Raw genomic sequence first — 18,360 nt, 5'->3', positions numbered from 1 at the left:
AGGTGTGGGTAAAGTTTATTTGTGGTCATCTCCAAGAATATGCAGACAGAACAGACACGGAAGGTCAGCGTGGAACTGAACCCAATAGAACAGGTTAGCAAGAACCAGGTGAGATGAGACTCCCCATGGCCGATTGGTATGAATGCATAGTAGGACTTCACTGACTCCAGCAGCTCAGGCTGAAGGGACCAGCTGAGCCATCTGGATCCACAATGGTAGTGACAGAGCCATGGCTAACAGCCTTTACTGGTGCCCTGCCAGGATCTTCCCAGCCATAGAACCAACATCCATGAGAACATGAGCTAGCCTTCAGGGATTTCTCTTCCCTGCTCACTGGTAAGAAAGACTCACACTAGCTTTGGGCAGGAACTCAGGTGAGAGGGCAAGTAGCCAGAGAAAAGCAGGCTAATCCTCTAACAGACAAGGAGCGTGTGGACACCGAACAGAATGGTTTAGCTTGTGAGAAGAGTTTACGCCTCATCCCCAGATCCTTGTGATGTCTCACAGCTCATTTGTTTTCTAGCTTGGGATCGCATTTCTTCTCACCCTGCAGTAATCAGCCTGTGGGTCTCAATCCCCACAGGGCTCACAAATCAGATTATCTTACATAACAGATATTTACATTATGATCCATAACAGCGCAAAACTACAGTTATGAAGTAGTAATGAAATAACTTTATGGCTGGGGTCAGCACAACATGAAGAACTGCATTAATGGGTCTCAGCTTCAAGAAGGTTGAGAACCACTGCTCTTATCTGTCCTAAGAGGACAAGACTGTATTTCACCTCTATTAGGAATAAAAGAGATGATTCCCCTGACCCCCACGCCATTGGCATCCACACTAAATTCACCACATCCCTTGGCTTTTTATTACTGGTTGGGATTCTTTTGAGATGAATTGCTTATCAATTCTTGCATTGGCTTCCTCCATCAGCCATCTCTTAGTCATTGAAAAAAAAAATAGTCCAGGAATTTTTGCCTATTAAATCTTCTTCAACGCCTATTCATGGTTTTTATTTCCATCTATTTCTAGGGAGCTCGGAGGCAGGAGGACTGACTTACGCCTCGTGTATGTGGATTTCTCAGATGCCAAGATACATTGTAGCAGTTCTGTTCGAGAAGCTGAGATCCAGCGTTGCTTCTAACTAGATGCAAGACTTTCACTCTCTTCCTCTTTCTCTTTATCTCCTCTACAATGTGAGCTGGTTAGGTCGGAAGACCTTCAAAGGGATTTTTGAATCTGACATTTTGCACTCCTGTGTTCAACTCTAAGCATTAATGAGAAATCATTAAGTTGATGCACAGAGGAATTGCTCATTTCAGTTGAACTCAAGACTTCTGAGACTCCACTCCCTTGGGAGATACATAAGAGCCAGACCACAACTAAAATAATCAAGAAAAAAAAGGGAACAACCTTAAAATTCATATGGTAACACAAATGGCCCCTGATAACAAAAGCAACACACAAATGAAAACATCCATGTCACAACTATGAATAAGCACAGTGAAGATTAATAATAAACAATTAATAATTATTATATATAGGCATAAATATAATAATAATTAAAATATTTTAAAATAGAATTAAATGGGAGAAAGAGGATCCTACCTTTAAGGACACATATCCTGACCAATCAGAATAAGACTCTGGGTAAAAGATTCGTGTAATATTCTAGTATACTCACTGGAACATTGACATCCATTGTAGTAACTTTGTCTAGTAATTTTTTTTAAGTATTAAAAGGACATAGAATAAAATTGAGAAAAAAATGTCAAACCACTGCTTTGACAAGTACAAACGAAAGGTGCATCACCGTTCCATGCAGTCATAGTTATAGTCTGTTAGAGAACACAGGATTGGCATGAGGCCCTTGGGCCTGTAGAGGCTTGATGCCCCAGTGTAGGGAGATGCTAGTACAGTTAGGCAGGAGTGGGTGGGTGGGTGGGGGAACACCCTCATAGAGGCAAAGGAGAGGGGGAATGGGATGCAGGGTTTGTGGAGGGGAGACCAGGAAGGGGAACAACAAACGAAATGTAAATAAATAAAATAACCAATAAAAAGAAAAGAAAGCACAGGGCTGTTTTATCCATCATAAAACGTGTACCGCCTTTCCATGCATTCAGAGTTACAATCTGTTAGGAAAATACACGATTGCTTTATCCATTGTGCAAATGTTTATCTTTATTTGAGTAAATCTCTCCTTTGCCTTCTCCTCTTCCCCAAACCATCCTCCACCCACCAACCCAGACACCAGTTCCAGACCCCAGGCTGAGAAAACCAATTTGCTCAAGGCCCCCTTCCCTGGGTAAGCCATTCTGTTTTCCTCACGCTAACCTCAACCTGCCACCATCTGCAAGGGGGAAGCCTAGTTCACTTTAGGAGATTTACTAAGGAGATAAATTGCAGGATTTATGAGAATAAACTCAATACCCCATGAATGCTAAAGTAAAGGTTATCAGTATACTTCGCGGTGTTTTATTTTGAATAGTAATAATTACCTGTGATGCTTTTGAAAAGCGCTCTTTTCATACGTTCTTTGAATGGGACAGCAGAAGCTCCCTTACGTGACTTTGTACGTCCTACCGCCATCCTTGACGTCACCAGCCAATACGTTAAGTTAGCCAATGAGCAGCCAAGGAAGTACGTTTTCTAGATGTTAGGAAATCGCATCAGCTTGAGTTAAATAAAACTAGGAGGAGAGGCAGAAGGTCTGGCTGCCATCATAAGGCGTGATAACAGAGACATGAACAAGCCTGGAAGCTTTTCCAAGACCTTGTAGATCTTGTAGTATGAAAATACTTGGAGTCAGAAAATAATGATGCTATACTTTTCATTTAAGGTAAAAGTCATGGGACATAGGTGAATTTCACCTCACAATTGTGGTTTTATGTAACGGTCCCGAGGATATTGACTATGCTACAGGTCTGTACCCAAGCCATTTTTTTTTCTCTTTTATTAGTGACTTTGCTTGTGTGATTAGCTACAGGACAGTAAGTTTAAGGCTCCTGAAAGAAATTAAATTAAAAATGCAAGACAATAGTGAGTATTGACTTTGTTATTGGGGGAGTCATTTGTTTTTACCGAGACAAGGTTTTATTCTTAGCCCAGTCTGGCCTTGTATTCACTCACAGCAATCTTCCTGCCTCAGTCTCCCAAGTGCTGGTGTGACAAGAGCAACGTACCATGTCCTGATCATATTATTTTTATAAAAGCTAATAGAAGGTAGAAAAACAGATTGACACAGTTTTGAGTAATTGCAGTAGTTAATCTTCATAACAAAAGGCCACTCCTATAAAAGTAGAAAAATCCAAAATTACTCACAAGGAAAGGATAGGATATATCCCAGGACAGCAGTACTGAAGAGAAAACAATCTGAGAAGTCACACTATTCTCTGTGTGGCTCACTCTGAAGTCCCTCTGTCCTGCTTTATCAGTTTTACCTGAGAGAAAAAGAAATCTTAAGAACTAGTTATTGACTGTGATGCACACAAAGGTTGACTATGTGCCGGGAAACTAGCAAGGCGTATCAGATATTTTTATCACATTTCAATTTATGAATTTTGCTTAACTGATACACAAAATTGTACATTTTCAAAGGATCTCATTGCTGTGTTAATATATAATATAGTATAAATGTGTGAATAAGGGTATAACTATCTGCTTAAGTATTTATCTTTCCTTTTCAGTGAAAATTTTCATTATTTTTTCTCCTAGTTGTTTTGAGAACTTCAGCTCACTCTGTAGTCTGTCGTTTCCCTACCACGCAGCAGAAGGCTAGAGCTATTTTTCCTTTCTAAGCTTACCTCAAATGAGCATGCGTTTCTTAAGAGCAGTTTGGGTCTTTTTGATCGTAGTAACCAGCCTACAGAAACAGACAGACTTTGAGAGATAATACCCACTGAGCCAAGAAGCTCCTAGCAGTCGTGGGCTTAGTCTCAATTCATGACTCAGCACAATACATTTTATTAGCCTGTGTGTATACATACATGTCCCTGTGTGTACATGGGTTAGGAGTGCATGTGTGCATATCTCTCTGTGTATGTGGAGGCTTCGGGATGGCTTTAGGTATCTTCCTTAATCACTCTGATGCAGGCAAGGGCATGGAACAGCTTAGCAACATGAGTCTGTGCTTGGTTTGGTGTACACAACACACCCGTCCTCTAACAATGTATTTGACAACCTGTACGTACTATGAATGCACACCCCTCTTCTCACAATGTACCCACAGCCTAGAGCCTCTCTGCCTGCGCTGACCTGCAGAGATGCTCTCTGGAAATGATGAAAGAAATTTCTACTTCCCTTAACAACCATCAGGTATGGATATTTTCTATTCAAACATCCCCAGTTATATCTCAGATTAGGAGCCATGAGTTCCAACCAATCTGGTTTGAACTAGTTTGGAGGTAAATGTAGTGAGGCAAATTCTACCCTCTGAATGAACTTTTCTGAGAGAAGTCCCCACTTGTTACCTTATGCCTGGGCATAGCTGGGTATGCATAGGATTAAAATCAGATGCACTGTGAAACGGGGCATACACAATAAGCAAAAATGTACACAATCCGAACCTGTCAATCAAAACAGAACCACTGACACTATGTCCCTGAACAACAAATGACCGTGTCCTTTGAACTCCGTATAAAGAAGTCCCAACAACAGCAGAGACTCTTGAGTGTTCTCTCCATCAGGTAGACCACGGTCAGTCTCAACAGAGTATTGGGACCTATGTGGCCACTTTGCTTTGAGTAAAATTCCCTTGCTACTTTGCAGTCTGTGTGTAACTTTATTACAATTCTTTGAGTAAGAGACCAACAACCTCGTCGTAACACCAGTTTCAGACACTAACCACGGCTAACAGCTCTCCATCGTTTTTTACTTCTTCGACTGAACACTCGAACTTGGCTAGATTAACTAGGCAACAAGCCCGAATGTGTTCTTGTCCTCCTAGAGCTGTGTGTGCTACTGTGTCCAGAATTGTACATAAGGTCCCATCTCTCCAGCCCGTAACCAGGTGTGACTTAATTTGTGGGTAAGCCAAAACTCCACTGAGCCCCCAGTTCCCCTTCGTGTACACCAGGGGGGAAAGACCATGAAGATTGATTAGATTATCATTGCCAAATGACTCTGCACAGAAATAATGGATTTCCTCCAACAGACTGAATAGAATACACTTATCTGTAATTTCTTAGCTTACGCTTAAACAACCTGGCTTCACTGGCCAGTGATGCTGGTGTTTCTATTGGGTACCATTTCAGTCCTTACTTGTTAGAGGCTGAAGTAAATGGGACGAGAAGCTCCCATGGGACAGACACTGATCAAATACTAAAAGGGGTAAAGGTCCTGCAGTGTTGCTGACGCTGTGAAGCATTCGGTATCCGTTTGAGAATGCCTGTTATTACTTCCTTTTCAACAGCCCTGGGATGGCTAACTTACATACTATCTCATTTCTAAATCTGTACCCAGAGAAGTGGCTAGGAGAAGAATTCTCCACCTCAAATCTTCACTGTTTCTCTTACACACGAGTGCATACAAAGACTGGTGAGATGGCTCGGTGGGTAAGAATGCCTGCCACCAAGCCTGACTCCGAGAATCAACATGGTGGAGGGAGAAAGCCAACCCCTGTGAGTTGTACTCTGACCTCTACCTATGTGCTGTAGCACGCACATTCTCCACCCTCAAATAAGTTAATATTTATTGTAAATATTTCATGCTGAATGAATATGTGAGCATCGGATATGTGCGTGCATTCCATGTATTATCACACTTTGTCTTTTACATGCTCGAGGACCTTATAATCCACTTAATGAGCCAACTGTCAGAATAGTATAACTATGTTTAAAGAAGCCTCAGAGGTTTACAGGTTGCCTAGGCAGTCTGTATAACAGGGATTTGTGTCTACCGGCTAGACTCCATCCTGAAATAGTTGGGAATGAAAACCAAGCCATTGCCAAAGCACCAACTCTAGATAGCATCCTCATTTCTCACGTTTGCTTATCTTTAAACTCGACTCCTTGAACACAGAACATCACCTCCAAGTGCCACCCCTCTGCTGAGCTGACAAATCACCTGGGTTTTTCCTTTTCTTACATATTTACTTTATTTATATGAGTACACTGTAGCTGTCTTCAGACACACACCAGAAGAGGACATCGGATCCCATTACAGATAATTATGAGTCACTATGTGGTTGCTGGGAATTGAACTCAGGACCTCTGGAAGAGGAGTCAGTGCTCTTAACCACTGAGCCATCTCTCCAGCCCCGGGTTTTTCCGATCATATCTCCACAAGTCACATGGACAGCGGGCCACTGTGGTTGGTTAGCACTGACAGCAATCCTTCTTAGAGCAAATGTCTCATACTTCTCTGACAACTAAGGTCTCTCCATTACAGAGACTGCTCAGTAATTACAACCATTCGGACATATTTCTAGTTCAAGAAGCTCTGTGTCCTCTGTGGGCATATGCACTCATATGCAGACACATACACACACTTACTTTAAGATTACAATAAACACACATTTAATAGGTATTTATAATTTAAGGTTCCAAGAGACAAAATGCATGAGTTAATCTTTGGACCAGATGATGTTTTGATACATAAAAGTACAGGAACAAACCTACAGTTAAGAAATGCCCCTGGGCTGGAGAGATGGGTGAATAGTTAAAACGCTTGCTGATAACCTGTGTGGATCAGAGTTTAGATCCACAAAACTGACTTCACCATGCCAGGTGGAAGGGGCAGACATGGGGGACTCCCCAAAGAAAGCTTTCTAGTGACATGAGTCATATCTGTCCACTGTAGGTTCCGCTGAGAGATCTGTGTCCTCGATTGAGGTGAAAAGCAACGAAGGATGAATCCTGATGTCCACCCGCATGCAATGTGCATATGAACACACACATTACATGTCCCTACATGCATTGGAACATACATGCACGTGCACATAAAACACACAGAGAGAGATGAAAAAGAATGGTCCAAGTAAAAGGTCTACATGTTTCAAAAGTTTTGTGTCAGTGTCAGCCAGAGGTGGAGGCATGCACTTGTAATCCCAGCGTTTGAGAGGCCTAGGCAGGATTGTCATGAGTGAAAAGGCGACTGGGGCTATAGTGTTGCAATTCTGTCTCAGAAAATAAAACCAAAACCAGAAACCCTACACCTACTGAAACAACTACAGAGATTAAATGACACATGTTGATCTACACTTTAACTTGAATCTACACCTCTAACATCTTTGGGGATCTGTCTCTGCCCCAAACTTGGTTATTCTCTTCTAGTTGTTCCAGAAGTTAAACATCTCTAGAGGGCACAGGCCAGGAGGGGTTTCCTCCAAGTTTGACCCCGTGGGCAAGAGAACAGTTTCCAGCCCCATGTGGAACTCAACGGCTTAATAATGAGCAAACAGAACTTTCCACAGCTTCACCCCTACAGACCCAGGGGCTTGAACCCACCTCTGTGGCTTTTCTGGCATTTTTTAAAGTGGAGAGAGACAGCTCAACCTCACATGTTGCCCGTCTCAGATTTTACCAAAGCAGAGGTGACCAAAAAAAAAAAAAAAAAAGTGGGACATTTGCTCCATTTCTCTTTGGCCAAAGTGCTTTGAAGAAGCTGGAGAGACTGACTTCTGATCTCCTCATTCCCAAACCTCACTTGTTTAATTTTGACTTTGAACCAGTCCCAAATGATTATGTGACTACTCAATTTATATATATATATATATATATATATATATATATATATATATATGTATATAGGTGTGTATGTATATATACATGTATTTACATATGTATATATACATGTATATACATGTATATATACATGTATATATGTATATTTATGTATATATACATATACACACATATATATGTGTGTGTGTATATATATATATATGTATATATATAGCTAAGGATGTAGCTCAATGGTTGTCCCCTAGCATGTTCAAGGCCTTAGGTTTTGTCTCTAGCAATAGCAATATTTTGTTTTAAAGCCAAGTAAACTTTTTTTTTAATATCTGTAACTACCATATCACAGATAAATTGTCCCTGCTCACAAAGCCTGGTCTAAAGCTGCGGCAAGGATTACAGAGGCCGCAGACACACACTGGGAATTACACGGTGGCCTATCAGGGTGGCCAGAATTAAACTCAGCCTTTCGTTCACACTGAAGCCGGCCCTGCATTTCTTCAAGAAGTTTGGGTTTTTTTTACAGACATTTCAAACTGTCTCTTTACAAAAGGAAGACAAGGTGGCTCAGTCTGAGCTCCTTTAACATCAGCACTGAGAGGAGAAAGCAAAAGGATGTCCGTGCTGTTCACCAGAGCAGATGTTCACATACGGAAGTTTTCAGGCTTGAGACTTAGGTGATTTCCTAGGGAACCCAAAGGATTTTTACACACATTAACAAACAGACTGTTATCACTACTTGGAAGAGGAAGAGATGAGTTTGTATTAACCAGCAACCACCCACCCACCCACATCATGTGGTATTAAATTCTGAATAAAACGTGGTCTCTGCATGCAGATACTGCCACTTTTGACTTAAAATCATTTTAGAACAGAAATGCCGAGTATTTAGCAAATTCTGAAAATAGGAAAGAGTCTTAGACTCCAACCAGAGAAGGGTAAAAATAGCCAGAAAGGAGGAAAAAGGAGAACTTAGAATGAATATATATGAATATATGTTAGTATATATAATATATGAATATTTTATATATATATATGTATATATATATATATATATATATATATATATATATCTTATATGGAACCTAGAAGTTAAGTAAATTATAGTTATCCACTTGGAGCCAAGTGATTTTTTTTCTGAGCTAAAACTTAAGTCTGTAAAATGCATGAAAGTGCTTGGTAGCTACGTTATTTGCATACAAAGTTAGGGTTTGATCCATCCTGTGAATCAATGTATATGGAATCACTGTGAGCTGATTTTATTTGTAGAGATAAAAGCTGTATGAAGTCAAAGTGGCAGGTTGGGAAAAACCCAATCCTCTCACGTTCTGTCAAATACACACTTGAAGTAACTCCCTAGGAATTTCATTTGGGGGTGTGACTCGGTAACGTTTGATAACTTTGGGAGCTATCAGGAGTTGACCTAGTCATAGAAGATAATCACTCACCCATAAATACCATCCAAACCAGCAGCTAAGGTTAAGGCACAAAACAATAGAAAATCAAGACAGACACCCACACAAACAATGGTTATTTTGTGTGTGTGGCATAGTGCGGTAAGTTACTACAGTAACTCCACATGCAAACTTAGGTGATCCTAAAAGACAAACAGACAGGCTCAGGCTGAACCGATTTCAGGACAGAACATACACAGGGAGTTCCTTGCCTTCCCTAAAACTCCCACGTAGGTTTGCACGAAACCAGCAAATAAGTAAGCAGAAGCATGACAGATGAGGAGGCCCTTTTCTCACAATTTTAAAGACTAAAAAGAAACAACATACAACAGGGACTGTGACAGAAGAAACCACCTTGGGCAGGGAGGCTGAGGCAGGTCTCCACTGCATCCCCCGCCCCCATCTCCCACCAGAATCCTCCAGTCTCACCCCAGTCCCTAATTCTGTGGACTGCACTGCTGAGCTGTTTATTAAAACAGTGTACAATGAAAACATTCCATTCCTCTATTCTTTGAACCCCTGTAATTTTCTCCCTCCTCCTGGACAGAGGCCACTAGGACAGGAAAGCCTGGGGGTGGGGGTGGGGGGAACTAAAAAGAAAATCGGTGAAAGCAAAGAAGACAATAGACAAACTCTGGCTCTGACAATGCCCGTCCCTCAGCCCCCTTTCCATCCCATGCCTGCTGTGACACTGGCATTCAAGAGCAAGGGTGGCTGCCATCTGATGCATGGACAATGAACTGAGAAATACAAGGCAGAGACGGGAAGGAAAGGAAACCAGATGAATTCTGAGCTAAGATGCAGGGCTCTCACCTTGTCCAGGTTATTATTATCATTTTTTTTTTTTAACGAATAGTCTGGATGGAGGCGTCCCACAGAGAAGGCAAAAAGGGGGGGGGTGTCATGAATTGCTGGATGGTTCTGAAGCTTTCTGCAGCATTTGCGGATGCATCTTATGGTGATATATTCTCTCTCTCTCTCTCTCTCTCTCTCTCTCTCTCTCTCTCTCTCTCCTGTTGTATACCCCATAACCTCCACCACAGTTCTGTTGGTGCGAAGACTACCTGCTTGTATAAGTGAGCCTGTGTGTTTCTTAGTACTTGCATGAACACACACACACACACACACACACACACACACACACACACATCTGCATGCATTTCTGAGCTGAGGAGCCCAATCGCAGTGACTACAAATATCAATTAGTCAGCACTAGCTGAGACTTTCAACGCCTCTGAAGGAACAAAGCTGGAAAGACATGCAGATTCCAGCAGCTGGATCACACAGCTCATGGGCTGAACACAGCAGCGCCTCTCTCTGTTTTACCTCCCAGTTAGCCCTCAAATCTCCGTCCTACTCTGGTTTTTAACAGACCCAGCCAAGTAATTAGCTGTGGTGCATCCACAAACACAAGTGCTTCTTGGGCATCATTGGAAATAAGATATGTTAAACTAACTGAACTAAGAGCAAATGCCTCTCGGCAAATGCAAGTTTGCAGCACATTCGAACCTTTCTACTTTTTAACCAGCGGTTACGGCAGGAGCTGAAAGTGACTGTGTGGCTAGCGGTCTTTGTCTCTGTGGCTTCTACAAAAGAGGCAAAGGAAAGTTAGCAGAGAAGAAAAGCAAAGCAAAAAAAAAAACAAAAAACAAAAAACAAAAAAACAAAAAAAAAAAAACCAGTCCAGCTGCAGAAAAGCATCCTGGGAGGCTCATTCTTCTCCACAGAGGAAAGTACATCAAGATTCACAGGGAGCCTAGATTTTGGCTAACATTGGGTGTGTTTGTCTCAGGGGGAGGGTGTGTGTGTGTGTTGGGATGTTTGGTTGCTCATGGAGAGTAACAGTTTATGTTGGACATGTCTGTAGTAGTTAGTACTGGATGGATTCTGAGCTTACTCACCGTCTGAAATAAAAGAAATAATTTTTTTTATTTCATTTTACAGAAACCTCCACATAACCTTTGGGAAAACAATGCATTGCCCTCAGTGGCCAAGGACACAGAAATACTGGTAATCTGAAAACACAGGAGAGAGAGAGAGAGAGAGAGAGAGAGAGAGAGAGAGAGAGAGAGAGAGAGAGAGAGAGACGCCAGGTAACAATTGTTCTCCCTCACTTTCTAATTTCCAGAGGAATGCTGTGCTCTGGAGCCGTTCTTATGTGTGTTTTGTGCCTTTCCTTTCTCCTACATGGGAAGTGGGATTTCTTTCATTAGTGCCTCTTGGTAGAATTAAAATCATTTCAAACGAGACTCAAAATATCTTGATGCTCTCTGACTCTGTAAAGGCGACCGTCGTTGTCTCACCTGGAGACCTTCCCTCAGCCAGACTGGAATAGGACCACAGGCAGCCACACAGCGTCCTCTGTGGTCTCTCTGATCTCCTTTCTTGAGACTACCACTCTGAAGAGCCAGTTCTGTTTTCTCTCTTCTCGGGCACAATAAATAGCTCAACCATCGTTTCAGCATGTGAGGTAGCCACAGAAGCTAAGACATTTGGAGCTGACATTTAAAAGAGAGACCCCAAAACAACAAATCATTTAAAAAGAAACCCACCCTGTTTACAGAGACAGGGAATGCAAGTCTAGCAAGCTTTCCTAATGAGAGGAAGTGTTACAAATCCTGAGAGAGATTCAGATCAGAATAGATCAAGAATAGAGAGGGTTTTGCCCCCTCAAACCCTGGGCAATTAGAAAAAAAGCAACTAACAAGGTTGAGGAGGAGAGAGGAAATGTGCAAAATAGCCAGCGAGGTGACCCACCGTCCTGCGTGCGCCTTGACTCTTGCCGAGGGGAGTGACAGCTACCGCAGTGACATCGGAGTTCTAGCGGGTCAGGTGCCACCTCTGCCCAGCGCTCTCGCCCTCCCCAGCAGGATAGAAAACCATGCTCGAGACAGAGAAGGAACAAGCAGGCGCCACCGCCAAGTCACGGACCCCCATCAGCACCGGCTGGTCTCTGAAAGCCTCGGATCAAGGGTCCCATTCAAAGGCAACGAGGAAGCAGACAGTGGCAAATCAGACCCTGGCGGGCCTTCTGGAATAATTTAACTCCTCGCTCCAGCATTTAGATGGGGATAGCAAGAAACACAGGCGAGAGCTCCTTCACACCGAGGCGCGAGCATATGCCTGCATCTCGGTGGATGTATTTTTAGACTCGCTGTCATGGGCAAGGCAGCCTGCGACAGCTTTTGCTTCCCAATGTGGGTGCCGCCTTCTCTCGCAGCCTGAAAGCAGCTGAGAGAGCCCAGGGTAGCCATACACATCTCTCAGCAAGCCAAAGGTCAGGCAGGAGGAGAGCACCCCCACCCCCAGCCATAAGCCATTGTCCCTGTGCTCAGAACGCAGTGGAAACGTTTTCAAGATGTGTTCTTGAAGGAGGGTCATGCTCTGTGGCCGTGTGTGCACTTCCTGCCTTTGCAGGCTCAAAGCACTAGCAGGATTCAGACACACCTTAGGGAAGAAAATTCTAGCATAGGCCTGTCCAGAAGGACAGCCTGGACATGTGTTATTAATAACCCATACTAAACTTTTCAATGCAACCAAACTGTATTACTATTCTCGAAAAACAAGAGATGAGTGACCCTTTGTGGTAGACTTAAACGTGTTGTGAAAAATCTGGGTATCTAGCCTGAAAGTTTTAAATGATAAACAATCATCTCATTAAAATGTAATAAACCACTACACAAACACCTGGTCGCTGCTTTGTGAAGCAAAGCAACAAGGTCTGGTGTGTTCTTATCTGATCTGGAGATTTCACCCCATTGACAGATTTTAGAAGACCCCCCCCCTTAAATTTTTCATATTAACATACCTATGAAATATGCATGCACACATACCGGATGTATGCAAAATTCTCAAGTTAATTTGAATTTATGGGAGTGATCTATGAAAGGAGGAGGTTAAGCAGCCAAAATAGCAACATAACCATAAACAAAATCTCTAACTACCTACCAGTCTCTCTCGGGTTTCATATATTCTGAGAATGAAGAGTGGAACTGAGGTAAAACAACCTGGGAACAGTCAACATTGCGAATAAAAACTGCTTAAGACGTGGACAAAATGTCTGCCTTCCACCTTTGGGAGTTTGGTTTTGCGTTTGTCTCTCTTTTCCTCCTCTGTCATATGTAGGTAATCTATGGAAGAGACTTGTCCAAAACAGATTACTCCCAAGCCCACAGACACACACTCTGAGTTCTCATCTTGCTTTAAGGGCAGACTTCGCATTGTAAATCTCACGGGGCCTGAATGAAGCTCTCACAAGAACTGACAAAGAAAGAATAATTCACCGTCAGACCAAAAAGGCTCCTTTCAGACAGATCTGGTCCCAAACGCAGGGAGAATCCAGAGTTCAACTCCCCATTACCACTTTCTGAGTCTTTCAATTAATGACACTGCAATCGGATCGATAGAATGTAATAAGAAAAGAGCTTTGCATTTCTGCAGCTATTAATTCGCTGAGTAACTCCAGCAGTCAGACGTGACTGGAAAGGAAAAACACTTAGGAAGATGGATTCGAAGCACGCCAGGCAATAGCTCCCCGGCCCAAAAATGAACCCTGCGGCTTCCCCTTCCAGCCAGTGTTGGGAGGATCCAGGGAGCCAGGAAACTGTGCTTATCAAGGCTGACTCTAGCCTTCCATCACAACACACTGTGATACGCTAACACCACGTCTTTGCTCGGGATTTTGGTGCAAAGAATCCTGACGTTGCTGCTTGCAGCGTGGGCGGATGGGGAGGGGTTAGCCATTGTTCTCTGCTTAGGAAGTCAGCCCTGAGCCACCAGAGCCCTGATCTCGGAGAGGTGACAGACTAGTGAGGATGTTCACTGAGATCCACGACAAGCCAGATCATCCCAAACAATGAAGGACACGTCAGGGCAGTACTGTGCCTGCCTCACCTATTTTGTCACCAGAGACCAGCCTGAAAGCAAAGCTGGGTGTTCTCTATGGCAGGGCACAGAAGGGCTGGTTTAAAGTGCTCCTTGTCCTGCCATTCTGGAGCTTGAAAAATATTCAGAATATTCCAAAGAAATTCATGAAAAGCACAAGAATGAACACCCTAAAAGTCAACCCAACACCAGGTAGCCAGCCCTAAAGACATAGACATACAAGCAACACCAAATGGGCTCAGTAGATTGTTTTGTATTTATGCGTTTTGTATTTATTTAGATTTATTTATTTAGATTTATTTATTTAGATTTATTTATTTAGATTTATTTATTTATTTAGATTGTTTTGTATTTATGCACGAGTGCACACACTGGTAATAAATACAATTAAGAAAAAGAGGGTATGGATTTGAGAGGGACTGAGGGCCCTATGACAGGAGTTGAAGAGAGACAAAGGAAGGAAAAATGGATGTAGTTGTATTTAATTATTAAAAAATGAGATACCTTTTAAAAGGGGAGGGCAATGTAGTCTAACTTTAAGTATTAGACGAGATAACATGCATAGAAAAGTTTATAAACTGTTCCCACCCCCATAACTGATCTTATTCTTTTTGACACAACCGGGTACACTTTTTAAAATGGAGCATGATATTCAGTGGGAAATATTTGCATAAGGGGTGGATGCTGTGACCCAGGTCTAGTGGCATATTTCAAAGCTGTAAAACCACAGCAGCCATTTCTACTGGGAAGGATGTAACTGCTAAATCACTTTCCCAGTGGTCCCAATCTTAGTGTCCTGACATCTCCTGAAGGTAGAACATACTGAAACCTTAAAGCACTAAGATCAGATTGCAAGAAATATAACAAAGTGCCTTAAACTATTGCCTACGTTCCCCAGGGGACTAGAGCTACTCAGTTAATATGTTTCTCATCTCTCAGTAAATAGTTGACATAAGTTACTTGTGTGGTTTATGGAGGGAAGACTCCTTTGCAGCTTAAAATCTTAGAGTCTAAAGAAGACAAATTCTAAATCGGGAGACGACTCTAGCGATGAATTGTTAAGTGGGGGAAATGGGACGAGTTTCCTGACAAGGTTTTCCAGGAAGCCAGGTTAGACATCTGGAGTATGAAAAGTGTGCTTTCTTCTCATTTGCATATGTATTCATATGGGATGTATGTGTTCACATGTATGGATGCATATGTTCCTATCAGTGCATGTTCACATGAGTGGGGATGGAGGAGCAAGGTTGACATTGGGTATCTTTCTAGATGACTCTCCACCTTCTATAAGGAGGTAGGGTCTCCTCTGGACCCTTGAGCTCACTGATTTGGGTAGTCAAGCTAGCCAGCTACCCAGGCTTGTCTCTACCTCCTGCATTCTTGGATTACAGGCAGATTTCAAACTATTCTTTTTGTTACTTAGTCATGATAATCCTTAACTAATGATGTGAGCGCTTCAAAGCATTGCTACAGAATGTCAAGCTTTATTAAGATATCAAGCTCAGGGGCCACAGAGATGGTTCAGCAGTTAAAGAGCATGCACTTCTCTTGCAGGAGACCCCAGTTCAATTCCCAGTGCCCACATTAAGTAGCTACTGATGACCTATATAACTCCAGCTTCAGTAGGATCAGAGGCCTCTCATCTCTGCCGGCGTCTGTACTTGTACACATATACCCACAGACAGAAATCATTTTAAATTAAAATAAACATTTTTTAAAAGATATCAAGTTAATCAGCTTGATATGGCTGATAGACTATTTGGATATGTGTAGAAACCACAAACAACCTATTTCTGTAGGTATGGTAAACAAGAATACATCTACAGTCTTTAGGAAAGAAAGTGATGCAGTTGCAATTTGAAGAACACCCATTCTGTGCCAGATAATCTAGAGAATGTAAAGAGTTTCATTGCACGCCTTCACTGCACGCCTTCACTGCACGCCTTCACTGCACGCCTTCACTGCACGCCTTCACTGCACGCCTTCACTGCACGCCTTCACTGCACTTGGGAGGCAGAGGCAGGCGGATTTCTGAGTTCGAGGCCAGCCTAGTCTACAGAGTGAGTTCCAAGACAGCCAGGACTACACAAAGAAATTCTGTCTCAAAAAACAAAACAAAACAAAAATTTAAAAATAAAAATATAAAACCCGTTTAATCCTCGCCGCACCCTCAAGCCTTATATGACAGTTACCACCAGTGTTTGGCAGAGGAAGAACTGATGCACAGAGTGGTTAAATGACTTGCTCTAGGACACAAAACCAGTTCACAACAGTCATACCTGGACAAATAGATACCAGAATCCCCATTGCTTTTAGATTCTTGGATCTCTGTCAGCTGAACTTCAGAACAAAATAGGACCAAATGCCTAACGGACAATCTGTGAGAGTAAAAGCTTATCCTCTGAGGAAAGTTACAGTTCGAAACCAACAGGGGGTAAGGGACAGTGAGACTTCATTCATTCACAGAGGGAGCACAACTCTGCCACTCGTTCACGCAGGGAGTACAGCTCTGCCACAGAATAAGTCCCTACCCCAAGAAAGCTTCAAGGCCCGATCTCAACACAGGAAGCAGAAGTTCTGCTGGGAAAACTAGAATTGAAATCAGAATTTCTTTTTTTCTGTTAAAAAATAGTTTTTAAGACAGTAGCGAGATTGCCAGGGGAACACATCTCAATAGTATTTATATCTAGTTTCATGATAAGTATTCTTCTAATTTCTGTCTATGAATAGCCAGGTAGAATAGCTCACACTTGTAATTCTAGCACTCCAAGGCAGTCGAGAGGATTGCAGCACAACCAAGGTCAGCCTGACTACATAGAAAGTTCCAGAATACTCTAGACTATATAACAAGCCTTGTCTCAAAAACAAAACAAAATAAAACACCCTAGAGTGAAGCATCTAGAAATTGTTTACAGGGCCTGTAGCCTTTTGAGCCCTCTAGGACTCATCGCCCAGATATTGGAGATATATTCAGTGTGCCTTTCAATACCAACAGCTCACAGTAGCCCAGACACCACGACTAGAATGAAGGTACTGCCCTTCTCCTCTCTACACCAATACTTTAGGGAAACTGAAGAAGAAAATTTGGTAATAATTCAAGTAACACAGGTGTTCACACTTTAGTAATGTCAATTACTTTTATAACACAGATTTATTACCAAAAATTAGAGGAAAAGTTACAAAAGTCACATAAATGACAATTCGGATCATCTTTAATAACTGTAGGTGGCCACATGGTTGATCAATCTCCTCCTCACCCTCTACATGTACAGATGTTTACCCATGTACTGGGTAGTTTTGGTTGTTGTTGCTGTTGTTGTTGTTGTTGTTTTGTCAACTTGATACAAGCTAGAGTCATCTGAAAGCAGGTCACCACCACTAAGAAAAGGCCTCCTTAAGATCCAGATATAAGGCATTTTCTTAATTAGTAATTGATGAGGGAGGGCCTAGTCCATTGTGGCATTGTGGATGATGTCACCCTTGGGCTAGTGGTCCTGGGTTCTATAAGAAAGCGGTCTGAGCAAGCCATGTGAGCAAACCAGTGAGCAGCACCCCTCTATGGTCTCTGTCTCCACAGAGGATCTCCCAGGATCCTGCCCTGTTTAAGTTCCTGTCCTTTCTTCCTTCAATGTTGACCAGTGATGTGAAATTATAAGCTCAATGAACCCTTTTCTACCCAACTTGCTCTTTTGGTTGTGGTGTTTCCTTGAAGCAATAGAAACCCTAACTAAGACAATTCACATAGCTATATACATTTTTATAATGTATGTATCACAATAGCTACAGTGTTTTTCGTACCCTGTCACCTGATAAGCAAAGTTCAAATACACATTAAAAAACTATAGAACATTCTATTTGATAAATATAACTTATTTAGTTGCTGTACCAATACTGGACATTTAAGCTGCTTCCAAATTTTAGATTATATATAAGATAATATTTTTATCTTATATTTATTAATATTTTTAAAGAAGCACCTGGCATCTTTCATAGAGATTAGAACTGGGTTTATTAAATCAAAATACTCACAGCATGTGTGTGTCTGTGTCTGTGTCTGTGTGTATGTGTCTCTGTGTGTGTGTGTGTATGTTTGTGTGTGTGCATCTGTGTGTGTACATGTGTCTGTATATGTCTGTGTGTGTTTGTCTGTGACTATGCATGTGTCTGTACATGTATCTGTATGTGCATCTGTCTGTGTGTCTCTGCCTGTGTCTGTATGTATGTGTCTGTGTGTGTGCATGTGTCTGTGTATGTACCTGTGTCTGTGTGTGTGCCTGTGTCTGTGTGTTTGTGTGTGACTATGCATGTGTGTATACATGTATCTGTGTGTGCATGTGTCTGTGT

At 42.1% G+C, this 18,360-nt stretch overlaps 1 long non-coding RNA gene across 2 annotated transcripts in view; it reads right to left on the bottom strand.

Moving 5' to 3' along the window:
- LOC143439049 (uncharacterized) overlaps positions 1-18,360 on the bottom strand; it is a 128,197-nt gene that overhangs the window by 73,827 nt on the left and 36,010 nt on the right. Inside the window, exon 1 of one of the 2 annotated variants that reach the window (XR_013107501.1) lies at positions 11,890-12,268. The exons of the other annotated variant lie outside the window; for it this stretch is intronic. This is a non-coding gene — a long non-coding RNA (uncharacterized LOC143439049). Of the gene's footprint in view, positions 1-11,889; positions 12,269-18,360 lie in introns of those variants that run through there. 2 annotated transcript variants of the gene reach the window in all.

The sequence above is a fragment of the Arvicanthis niloticus genome, chromosome 26, assembly GCF_011762505.2.
Source record: "Arvicanthis niloticus isolate mArvNil1 chromosome 26, mArvNil1.pat.X, whole genome shotgun sequence".
NCBI classification, from domain to species: Eukaryota; Metazoa; Chordata; class Mammalia; order Rodentia; family Muridae; genus Arvicanthis; species Arvicanthis niloticus.
Note: the sequence above shows the minus strand (reverse complement) of the source record. Positions and strands in the feature narration are given on the sequence as shown.